We start from the raw sequence: 12,790 nt of genomic DNA, 5'->3' as shown, positions 1-12,790 counted from the left end.
TAGGCCTCCTGGAGCTTTTAGACTACTTATGATGGCCATAAGTTGCCCAAGAGCTTGTGATACAAGAAACTAGCTCTCGGGCGCCTGGGTGGCTCAGTTGGTTGAGCGACTGCCTTCGGCTCAGGTCATGATCCTGGAGTCCGAAGATCGAGTCCCGCATCGGGCTCCCTGCTCGGCAGGGAGTCTGCTTCTCCCTCTGACCCTATCCCCTCTGATGTGCTCTCTCTCTCTCATTCTCTCTCTCTCAAATAAATAATAAAATAAAATCTTAAAAAAAAAAAAAAGAAACTAGCTCTCTTAGCCTCATGCTATACACTATTTTTTTTTAAAGATTTTTAAAATTTATTTATTTGAGAGAGAGAGCATGAGAGGGAAGAGGGTCAGAGGGAGAAGCTGACTCCCCGCTGAGCAGGAAGCCTGACGTGGAACTCCATCCCGGGACTCCGGGATCATGACCTGAGCCGAAGGGCAGACACTTAACCCACGGAGCCACCCAGGCGCCCCCATGCTATACACTATTAAAACAACAAATAACAGGCTACACACTGGGCTCTCCTGGAAATAGAGGCTCTCACAGACCTTGAGTCTGTGACTTTCCATAGCCAATGTTGCTTTTATAAATATCAGCTCATACCCTCCAGCAACATAACTGGCAAGAAATATACCTGGCCTGAGGGTACAAACTGGCCTGAGAAATACACTGAGACATTATTGTCAAACTCATGTTTTTAATACACTTTACAAACTCGACCAAAATATTAAGAGACTCTAAAAATTTCCGGTGTTTTTCTCGACTAATACTGTACAAATGGAAAACCTGGTTATGGGCTGGCCTAGAAGGACTCCTTATACTTCACCTGTTCCTCCATTTCACGCTCACAGTAAAATGTTTTCTGTGTTGTATGGGGCAACTTAGGCCATACTTCCTGACGTTCTCCACTATCGTCACCCAAAAGTTCCCTTGAAATGATGCAGATAGCCACAGCGCCAACTCGTTTTTTCCCCTCAATTCTGTATTTGTCCTTTTGACATCTCTTAACCACACAGCCAGATGAATAGCCGAAGTCTGTGATCCTGCTTTTTCAAGCACAGAAAAGTCGTATTACAAACCCTGCTCCAATCTCCAGTCTGTAACCACAGTCACCTCCTTATCTGACTGTCACACACCGTGCCAGTGTTTTCCCCTGGCCGAAATCCATTCAGGGCCAGGTACTAGACATCTCTTAACAGACTCAAAGCCCACCAGGATTATTCACACTAGCCAATCGTGAGCTATTTTCCCTGCCCTGGCCTGCCTTGCCTGCACACACCCCAATAAGGGCTCTGGCTTAGGCTTTCCCTTGCTCCTCTCTGCATCCTGACCAAACCTGTTGCTTCCCCACATGACCCTGTGCGGTGTGCTTCCTCCTTTCAGGAAACACTAACTAATAAAATCTTCTGTGTCCTCATTCAGTCAGTTGCATAAATTAAAATTTTGCAGGTACAGTTGAGACAGGAGCCACTGCTCAGTCGTCAGACCCAGAATACTAGGCTCATGTGTGTATCTGTGTGTGCGTGTGCACATGTGAAAGTGCATGTGACATAAAATTTACTATTCACCATTTTAAGTGTACAGTTCAGCGACATCAATTCCATTCACAGTGTTGCACAACCATCCCCAACATCCATCTCAGGAACTTTTTCACCATCGCAGACATAAATTCTACCTGTTCAACAGTAACTCCTCATTATACCCCCCATCCCAAATCCTGGTATCCACCATTTCACTTTCCATCTCTGAATTCTGGGTACCTGATATGAGTGGAATCATACAGTCATACAATCATACAATGGTCCTTTTGTACCTGGCTGATTTTATTTAGTGTGCTGTCTTCAGGGTTCATATTGTTTCATGTGTCAGAATTTCATTCCTTTTTGAGACTGAATCATACTCCACTGCATGTATACACACTTGTTTATCTGTTCATCCGCCAATGGACTCGTTTGTTTCCACGTTTTGGCCATTATCAATGTCCACTGTGAGCGTGGGTATACAAATGTCATTCTCCACATAACAACCAAAAAGAGCTTTCTAAAATCTGTTCAACTCACTTCCCTCCTGAAAACCTTCTATGGCTAATTAAATAACAATGCGGGCGCCTGGGTGTTAAGTGGCTGTCTCCAGCTCAGGTTATGATCCCAGAAGAAGTCCCCTAGCGGTCTCCCTGCCCTGCTCCCTCTCCCCTTACTTCTCCCCACCTCCCCCATGCTCGTTCGCTCGCTCTCAAATAAATAAAATCTCTAAAACAACAACAACAACGAGCAACAATGAGATACCATTAAACACCCTGCAGAAGAGCTAAAATGGAAAGGATCGGCAATTTCAGTGTTGGCAAGGAGGCCGATAATGGGACACTCACCCAGCATTAGTGGTAGTATAAAATGATACAACCACTTTGAAAACACGACTGTTTCTACCAAAGTAAAATATATACTTACCCCGATAGCCCAGAAATCCCATTCCTAGATAATGTTTACTCAAGAAAAAGTAATGCATACAATTACAAAAGCCTTATACAAAAATGTCCATAGCAGGTTTATTTATAATAGCCAAAGGGAAAAAACCAAAATGTCCATCAGTAGATGAATGGATAAATAAATTGTGGCGTGTTCATACAATAGCTTACTGGTGTTAAAGAATGATTTTTAAAATCAAGTATAATCATGATTCTCATAAAGATTTAAACACATCAAAGGTTCTGTTTAGCTCTTTAATTAATGAGATCCAGAAAGATATTACAACTGATTCAAAGGAAAATTCAAAGTACCGCACATATATATACTGTAGTTAAATAAGAAATAATGAAATACTTTACAAATAGATGAAAAGCTGGCAGGACTGATGAAATTGACAATTAAACGCGGGGCGCCTGGGTGGCTCAGTTGGTTAAGCGACTGCCTCCGGCTCGGGTCACGATTCTGGAGTCCCGGGGTCGAGTCCCGCATCGGGCTCCCTGCTCGGCGGGGAGTCTGCTTCTCCCTCCGACCCTCTTCCCTCTCGTGCTCTCTATCTCTCATTCTCTCTCTCAAATGGATAAATAAAATCTTTAAAAAAAAAATTGACAATTAAATGCATTCCACCGGACACAATTTGTATTTTTCTAGACAAGAACCGTTATTTGAAAAGAACCTTACAGAGTTGTTCTTTATATCGAAGACAATGAAAGGTGTAGAGCCTGCATAGAATCAGATATCCCTGAGGGTATGCTGGACAACACCTTTTCACTGGACAAGAAGTAATACTTTGGGGACCATTTCTAAGTTTTCATGAATTTTCTCTACACAGTAATAGAGAGAATGAGTCACTGGTACACATAATATACATGAAGCTCACAGACATTATGTTGAGGCAAAAAAGGCAGCTATGGAGGAGTATACACTTTGTGATACCAGCTTGTGGCTGGGGGCACAGAGAGATGGGAAGCTCCCCAAGGGAATCTTACTGGGTGCTGGAAATGGTATATACCCCGATTTGGGTGGTGGAGATACATATATATACACATATATGTAAAATCGTTGATTTTACTTAAAATTAGTGAACAAAGCTCCCCCCAACCCACTTGTTCGCAGATCCCTCCAACAATGGCCATTTATCTTTGGGGTGAAGACCAAACTGAGATCTGGTCCCGGTTTCCTCTCCTGACATCTCTCTGTTGCTCATTTTCCTGACATTTCCTCAAAGGTACCCTACTGTGGTTTTTCCTGTTTCCTGGCCTTTGCCTCCAAATCGTACCTCTTATTCATCTCCCAGAGTCTTACCTAACGCGGCCAATCCGTGTAGGCGTCTCTCCTGGGTGCCCCCAAAACATCCATCAGCATTCCTATCGCTCTTGTCACCTATGGGCAAGTCTAATGTCCTGTGAGCTCCATTAGAAAGCTCCATGAGCTTAGCACAATGCCTGGCACTAAGGGTGGCAGAAATGTGAAGGACAATGAAGTAAAAAGCTAAAGGAAAATTCAGGCAGTGTGTGGCCCAGGCGATTTCAGCTGAGTGTCACCCCTCATTGAGTTCTGAGACGATCCTACTTATCATTCTGGGTAGTAGTACCGTTTGAGTCTTAGGAGCTTTCTCTTTTGGTAGATTTTTCATACCTCCTACTTTGTCTCTATCCTGCTATTTGGCCATTTTTCTGTGAAAAACCTGCTTTTGCTCTTTCCCATTGTGTTTTGTTTGATTGCAGCGTGTTATTTTTGTAGCATTTTAAAATCGGCAGATTTCACACATAAACACATTTTCAATTTTTCTTAGAGAAGAGAAAGGAAAGAAGGAAGAAAGGGAGGGAGGAAAAGAGAGAGGGAGGGGGAAGGGGGGGGAGGAAAACAAATCTGGCATCACAGGGCCCACAGTCCGGCGTGGCAACAATCAGCCGGAAGAGCAGCGTGGTTTCTCACTCGGGTACTGCACATGTCCCCCGAAGCATCTGAGTTTGCGACCCCTTTTCCGGTCAATGACAATTTACAGTCGCTCGCGCGCAGGAGCTCGGGTCGGGCAGAGGCCAGCGTTACCAGGAGGTGGAGGCGAGAATCCGCCAAAGCCTCACAGAGACAGCGGGTAAGAGCCTCAGCGTGGCCTGTGGAAACTGCCACGTGTCAGGCTCCTCTCAAACCCGGAGTTTTTCACTTCCCCCACAGCTCTCGGTCTCAGGAGCCTGTCTTATATTAAAGCCTCCGCCGACCCTAAGAAACGCGGAGAAAACAAAGATCCCGAGGGTCCCGGAAGCCCGGGGTGTAACCGTGGTCGCGTGACCTCGACTTCCGGACTCTGATTGGGCGTTGGGAACGCCCCGCCCCAGCAGCCCCCCCGGGGGCGGGGACAGGTGCCACTGGGAGACGGCACTGGTCGGTTTCCTCAGGAAGCAGCCAATCGGGATCGGCCGGCTTCCGGCGGGAAGTGAGCCGGCGCTTCGCGCGGGGGCTGCGGAGGCGGCGCGGGGAGTTTGGACCCGGGTTCCCCCCGCTGCGAGCCTGCGGGACAGGTGAGTGCGGCGCGCTCGGACTTACGGGCGGACGGGCCCCAGTCCTGGCCCAGCCCAGGCCTGCTCCCACGACCCGGCCCTGGGGACGGAGTGGAAGGCTCGCCGGCTCCTCCGTTGCCCGCCCCGGTTCGGCTAGGCCCGCAGAGCCCTCCTCTGTCGCGGCCAGTAGCCTGGGAGGAGAGCAGGAAAGCACGCGTGTTCGCAGACCCGCAAACAGAGGCCGAGGGGTGGGGCCAGGGTCGCCCCGGGCGTCGGTGGAAGAGCCGGCCCAGCACCCATTCTGTTCTTGTTCCTGTACTCGGGTGCCTGCCGTGATCCCAGCCCAGTCCTCTGGCACTTCCCACCTCCCCCCTGAAGACCAAAACTCTGTACGCTTCCTGTGCCCTTCCACGGTCACGTGCCGGGCCGCTGTGTTTTGCGTGTGCAGCGTGCCACGTGCTTGGGGCCCTTTATCTTGCAGGTGTAGCTCCACCATACCTCCGCAAAGGGGAGTGGTTAAGGACAGCCTGCATCACATTGCCTGGGTTCGAATCCCGGCCCTCCCACGTACTAGCTCAGTGACTGTGTCCACTCCTCATTTAAACTCAGTGCCTCGGTTTCCTTCTGTCATACGAGGGAAATCTTCCACATCCTGGAGGTTTTGTTAGGATTAAATGGCTTAATATATGCAATAAATGCTTCAAAGAGTACTTGGTACATAGTAAGGGTTCTGTTATCACCATTACCCGGAGAAGTTGGTAAAATTGTCCTGATTTTTGACGAGGAGAATCTGAAGCACCAGGAGACTGTCCCTGTGTTGAAAGAGCTGCCTGACTCCAAGGCATCTTCCACACCAGGCTTTCTCCCATACCCTTCACCTGCCCTCAGGTTACTCAGCACTTTGGACATTTAATGGCCTGAGAGGGAGCAGCCACCCTACAGCTCCTGGTGCCACCAGTGTAGATAAGTAGCATTTCTGTGTCCCTGTCAAGGTTAAGGGGCAGTAATGGCAGAGACTGGTGTAGAGGTCAGAAATTGGGAAGGAAGGGAGGCAGAAGTATTGCATATGGGGAATGTAAATAGAACTAAATTGAACCAACATTTTCTTAGCAAGGCTGCAAGACTGGCTTATAGTCTACTAGGAGGGAACGAAATTTCTGGGTCTTGAGTTCTTTTCAGTGCCAGTCACCATGATAGCCACCATATACATTCTATTTCTGATCCACTAACTGGAAGAGGTAGCTACTGCCTTCATTTTACTGATAAGGAAACCCAGAGTTTAAAAACTGGGCAAAGCCCATAGTGTTAGATGTGTAGTGAAAGACCAATACCCGGAGAAATCATATGCATCCACTTTGGGATAGTCAGTATTATCTATGAGGGAGGGGGAAGAGAAGGAGATAGGAGGAGTGAGTGGGATTTTAAATAAATCTGAAACATTTTATACCTTTGAAAGAGAGTAGGACAGAATTGGACTTCTTAAATTTGGTTGGTGAGTACCTGGGTATCATTTTTTTGTATGTTTGAAATATTTAAAATTAAATATAGGCTATATTAAAATTAAATATATTTTAATACTCATTTTAACTGAATATACACTTGTTCTAACATACAATACCTATTCTCTGTATATACTTTTATATACTTCTTTTAAGGGAAGAAAGGCTGGAACAAAGAAGCCCAAAGTAATTTAATTGCAAAGTACTCGGGAACTAAATGCAAAAAACCCTAGTGGTTCGCCATTGCCGGGAGCATGTCTTTAAGCAGTCTCCTTGTCCAGGCACCTGCTATTCTACCTCAGACTTGGCACAAATACGGCACGGACTACCCTTCATACCTCCACCCTGTCTGGAAGCTTTGACCTGTCCTTCAAGATCCAATTCAGTGTTCTTTTGAAAGTTTCTCTATGATTTTCCTGAGTTTTTCCTTCACCTGGGAAGCTACAGACTGGCCCCCACCTCCACACAGGCCCATTTTGTTTTTTAAATTGAAGTATAGTTGATACACAGTGTTACCTTCGTTTCCCAGGTACAACATAGTGATTTGACAGCTCTAGTCTTTCTGCGGTGCACACTGCAGTACACGTGTAGCCACCACCTGTCGTCACCCAAAGCTACTACCGTACCATCGACTCTTCCCTGCGCTCTACCTTTGGTCCCCGTGACTTACGCATTCCGTAACTGGAAGCCTGGACCTCCCACTCCCCTTCACCCATTTTGCCCATCCCCCCCCACACACTTCTCCCCTCTGGCAGCCATCAGTTTGTTCTCTGTATTTATGGGTCTGTTTCTGTGGGAAGTCATAGACTTTGAAGAAGAGACTTTATTTTGTGGGACTTACTTCAGTGAGTTGTAATTATTTGTTGACATGTCCATTTCCTGCCAGCCTAGAAGCTCATTGAGGGGAGTAATTCTGTCTTGCCCGTCTCTGCTCCAGTTCCCAGCATGGTGTCTGGCACAGAGTGAAAAATAACATGCTGAAGTCAGCTTGTGAAAGGTCTTGGGGTTATGACGTATGGACTTTGTTCTCTAGAATTGCAAGGAACTATTGAATTTACTTTGTTTAGAAATTCCGATATCTTAATGAAACCCATTCACAATATCAAGGAAAATATTGCAGCCATAATCCTGTCTTTCAACCACATCAGCTATTTTCCTTTGTCATGAGTCCTTTCCAAGTTTTAGCTGTATGGTTTTCTTAGCTGTAAACCTAATGCACTCATTATTTACTCTTTTGTTTTTCCAATATTAAATTATTCCATGTAGCTACTCAGTCTTCATGGTTGTCGTTTATCTTATAAATTATCACAGTATTGCACTCTCTTTGGTTTAATAAGTATGCACTGTTGCTTCATGCTATTAATTATTAGAAAAGGAAACATTTTTTCGTAAGTTTGTGTATTCTGGTGAACAGTGTGTTTATACTCTGATCATTTGTTTGTGGGAATTTGGGTGTTCTTTGTATGTTTTCAATACTAATTCTTTCTTTGTTTTTGCTAACTTTTGTTTCTCAAAGAAATTTTTTTAAGATTTTATTTATTTTAGAGAGAAAGAGCTCATGCATGGCGGGGAGGGGGAAAGGGAGGAGGGTGGAGAGAATCCTAGGCAGACTCCAAGCTGACTGCAGAGCCTGATTTGGGGCTTGATCTCATGACCCTGAGATTACCACCTGAGCTGAAACCAAGAGTCAGGTCCTTAACTGCTTAACCACTTAACCGACTGAGCCACCCAGTGCCCCTCTCAAAGAAATATTTTGAGAAAGAAGATACATAGTATCTTAGGAAGTACATAGTATATATATGCAATTTAAAGAATTGTTAAAAAATTATAAAGTTTATACATTAAAATTATATAAACATAAAGATGTTTATAAAATTATAATTACACATAACCATCAAACAGATCAAGAAATAGGATATTACTGGAGCCCCAGGAGTGTGGCTTCTCTCATCATAACCTGGTCCCCACACTAGAGAAAGCTACTCTGATTTTTGTGATTATTTTGTCTTCATAGTTTACCCTATGTATGCATCCATAAGTAATGTAGTTCAGTTTTACCTGGTTTTGAGATGTATAGTTTATGTATTCTACTTTCTCTTGTTTGGTTCGACAATGTTTGTGAGAGTCTTCCATATTGTGGATACAGGGTTTTTTAAATTTTTAAAATAATTTTTAATAAAAATTTATGTTATTCCTGTAGAATATTCCTATGTGTGATTGTGCCACAGTATCCATCCTGGGCTTTTTGGGGTTTTTTGTTTGTTTATTTTTATCCATCCTGCTTTTGATGGCATTTGGATTGTTTTCAGGTTTTGGCTGTTGATGTTGTTGTGAATATTCTTGTACATGTGTCCTGGTGCACATGTTCATAAGTTTGTGTATGTAGCCCAGAGAACTACTGGGCCGAAGAGTATTGTGTACCTTTTACTTTCCTATGCAGGCCAAATTGTTTTCAAAAGTGGTTGCATTCCCTCCCACCAGCGTGTGAGACTTTCCCTTGCTCCACAGTCTTGCTAATATTTGATATTGTGTTGTAATTTTTGCCTATTTAGTAAGTATATGTATAGTAGTATTTTCTTGTGATTTTAATTCCCTGGATTATTGGTGAAGTTGAGCACCATGTTAGGTTTATGGACTGTTTCCTTATTTTTAAAGTGTCTGTTCAAGTTTTCTGTCTTTCTGTCTTAGCAGCTGTATTGCCTTTATCTCATTATTTTGTAGGAATTGTTTAAACATCCCATACACTAATTATTTGCCGGTTATATATGTTGCAAATGTCATCTCTGCAGCTTTTAAACATAGATTTAGTATATTGTAGTCTACCATTTTTAAACATCTTTTATTGTGAAATGTCATAGAGAAAAGTGCAAAAAACATCTATATAAGCTGTGCAGGAATGAGTTAACATAGTAGGCCTGAGACTTATCTTTAGAATGACCTACTTGCAAGATTGGTTCTTGGCTGGTCAATGGGAATTTGGCTTTTGAAACCTTTCCTGAGCCAATATGGTTGTTTTGCCCACCTGGGACACTAACATCTGCTTTCATTCTGAGAGTCCAAATTTTTAGTGGGCAGAGGGTTTTGGGACCAGTCCCCTGTAAAAACCCTAGATTTTGAGTCTCTGATAGGTTTCCTGGGGCAGAAATGGTGCATCTTCCCTGAGAGAGAGTGTGCTCTCATGGGAGGTAGAGAGCCGAGCCCTACAAGCTCTTCTTGATAGGTCTTTTCCCCTTGCTGCTCTGGCTGTGTGTCCGTGTTGCTATAGAAAATCTTAGCTGTGAGTAGTACTTACTATATGCTGAGTCCTGTAAGTTGTTCCAGTGAATCACCAAACGTGAGGGGGTAGTCTCTGGGGCCCCCGAAATAGCTTAATGACATATTTGGCAAAGCAAATACCCTTGTACCTATGTTTCAGGTAAGAAATAGCAAGGACATAGCTAACACCCTCAGAGGCCCCGTGTCTGCCCCGTCTCATCCTCTACCCCAAAGACAACCATTATCCTGACTTGTGTGTAATCATTACCTTGCTTTTCTTTATATTCAATTGTCTCAAAAGTCTTGGTGCTGTTTTAGGCTATTTGACACATAAAAGATTCTTAAATTAAAACATAATTCAATTTTACAGTCTTTTTCTTTTTTTGTTAGTACTTTTTGTATCTTATCTGAGAAATCCCTTAGAAGTTATGAAGTTATTCTATATTATTCTCCAGAAACTTTCTTGGGTTTTTTTAAAAGATTTTATTTATTTGAGAGAGAGAAAGAGAAAGAGAGAGTGTGCACACATGGGGGAGAAGAGCAGAGGGAGAGGGACAAGCAGACTCCTGGGTGAGCAGGGAGCCGGACATGGGGCTTGATCCCAGAGTGCTGGGATCATGACCTGAGTCAAAGGCAGACATTTAACTGACTGAGCCACTCAGGCGCCCCCAGAAACTTTATTGCTTTGCCCTTTACGTTTAGATCTGCAGTTCACTTGAAAGTGATTTATGTGTTTGGAGTGAATGAAGTAGAGTTTAAACTTCATTTCTTTTCCATGTAGGTATCCAGGGCCGCAGCACCAACTACCAAAAAGACTCATTCTCTAGTGTTCTGCAGTGATAAATGTCATAAATTGTTACAAATTATCTGTGTGTGGGTTTGTTTCTGGGTCCTTTTACTCTTCCACTGGTCTTCCTGCCTGTCCTTACATCATCACCACTTTTTTTGTTTGTTTGTTTTTGAGAGAGCGAACGAGCACATGCAAGCAGGGGGAGAGGCAGAGGGAGAAGGAGAGAGAGAATCTCAAGCAGGCTCCATGCTCAGTGCAGAGCCCAATGTGGGGCTCAGTCTCACGACCCTGAGATCATGACCTGAGCCGAAATTAAGAGTTGGATACACAACTGACTAAGCTACCCAGGTGCCCCATCACTGGTATGGTTTTAAAGATGTTTTTTATTAGTGTTTATGTGTCTGGCAGAGCAAGTCTTAACCATAGTTATTTCCCTTAAGTGGTTATAAGGCTATCAGGTTTTCTGTTGTTGTTGTTTTTTTTAAGGTTTTATTTATTTATTTGAGAGAAAGTAAGAGAAAGAGAGCACAGAGGGAGAGCGAGAGGGAGAAGTAGACTCCCCGCTGAGCAAGGAGCCTGATGTGGGACTCGATCCTGGGACTCTGGGATCATGACCTGAGCTGAAGGCAGACACTTAACCAACAGAGCCACGCAGGTGCCCCTTCTGTTTCTTTTTGAGTGACTTTTGATAAGTTAATTCTTTTTTTAAAGATTTTATTTATTTATATGACAAAGAGAGACACAGCGAGAGAGGGAACACAAGCAGGGGGAGTGGGAGAGGGAGAAGCAGGCTCCCCGCTGAGCAGGGAGCCCAATGTGGGGCTCGATCCCAGGACCCCGGGATCATGACCTGAGCCGAAGACAGACGCTTAATGACTGAGCCACCTAGGCGCCCCGATAAGTTAATTTTTAAAGAAGTTTGTCCATTTCATGTAAATTTTAAAGTTTATTGGCATGATGTTGTTCAGGATCTATTATGATATTTTAACGTCTATGGTATATATAGTTAAGTCTCTTCTTTCAGTCCTGTTAACTGGTTTGTGTCTTTTCTCTTGTTTTTGGTAAGTCTTTTCACAGAACAAACTTTTAGCTTTATTGATCCTCTCTATAATTTATTATTTTTAGTTGTTTATAACTTTCTCTTTTCTATTCTCATCAGGCTTAGTTTTACATTTTCTAACTATTTAAGATAGATGCTTTCTGCTCATTAATTAATTTTCCGCCTTCTTTTCTAACATTTATGGCTGCACATTTCCTGGTCACTGCCTCTTCAATTGCATATCACATTTTTATACACGGACTTCCATTATGTTCAGTTCCAAATATATTCCAGGACCCATTGTGATATCTTATTTGATGCACAGTTTATTTATAAGTATATTTATTTCTAAACATGGAGATTTCCTATATTTTTTTTCTTTTACCTTGAAAAATTAAAAATCTTTGGAAAAGTTGCCGGATTAGTACAGTAATGATCTTTTTTTTTTTTTTTTTAAGATTATTTCTTTATTCGAGGAGAGGGAAGAGGGAGTGGGGGCAAGGGGAGCAGCAGGGGGACACCAAACTGAACGTAGGGTCTGAAGCAGAGCTCGATCTCAGGACCCTGAGATCGTGACCTGAGCTGAAACCAAGACTTGGACACTTAACCAACTGAGGCACCCAGGTGCCCCATGATCTATCTTCTTCTTAAGTGTATTTACATTCATAATAATAGTTCATATGTTAGGTTGCAAGGAAAAAATTAGTAATTTCCATAAAGTAGAAATGTTACAAATAGTCCTTATCACTATACAACAAAACTGGAAATTTAAAATGAAATTTTATTTTATTTTATTTATTTTTTTTAAAGATTTTTATTTATTTATTCATGAGACTCGGGGAGAGAGAGAGAGATAGAGACAGAGGGAGAATCAGGCTCCCAAGGAGCAGGGAGCCCGATGGTGGGACTCGATCCCAGGACCCTGGGATCATGACTTGAGCCGAAGGCAGATGCTTAACCATCTGAGCCACCCAGGTGCCCTAAAATGAAATTTTAAAAAAGCAGAAGACCGGTCCATATGGAAAATTAAACCCTCAATTAAAGAACTATTGGATGCAAGGAACTACAAAGAACTACAAATTGAAATAAAGGATTTCTTAAAATTAATTAAATGAAAACGCAACATCAGATTCTGTTAGATACATATAAAGTAGTGGTTGGGGGAAATTTATTGTCTTACACACATTGTCAATTTAGGAAGGAAAATAAATGA

General features: G+C 43.1%; 1 protein-coding gene across 2 annotated transcripts in view; it reads left to right on the top strand.

The window, feature by feature from the left end:
* The first annotated feature begins 4,863 nt into the window (after positions 1–4,863).
* The window catches only part of BLM (BLM RecQ like helicase), a 90,455-nt gene continuing 82,528 nt past the window's right edge, over positions 4,864–12,790 (top strand). Inside the window, exon 1 of one of the 2 annotated variants that reach the window (XM_027571201.1) lies at positions 4,864–5,015. The gene's annotated coding sequence lies outside the window, so the exon portion shown is untranslated. The remainder of the gene's footprint in view (positions 5,016–12,790) is intronic. The other variant, XM_027571202.1, reaches the window with a different exon arrangement.

This window comes from Zalophus californianus, chromosome 6 (genome assembly GCF_009762305.2).
Source record: "Zalophus californianus isolate mZalCal1 chromosome 6, mZalCal1.pri.v2, whole genome shotgun sequence".
In the NCBI taxonomy this organism is placed as follows: domain Eukaryota; kingdom Metazoa; phylum Chordata; class Mammalia; order Carnivora; family Otariidae; genus Zalophus; species Zalophus californianus.
The sequence above is the reverse complement of the archived record's forward strand: the minus strand, read 5'-3'. Positions and strand labels throughout refer to the sequence as shown.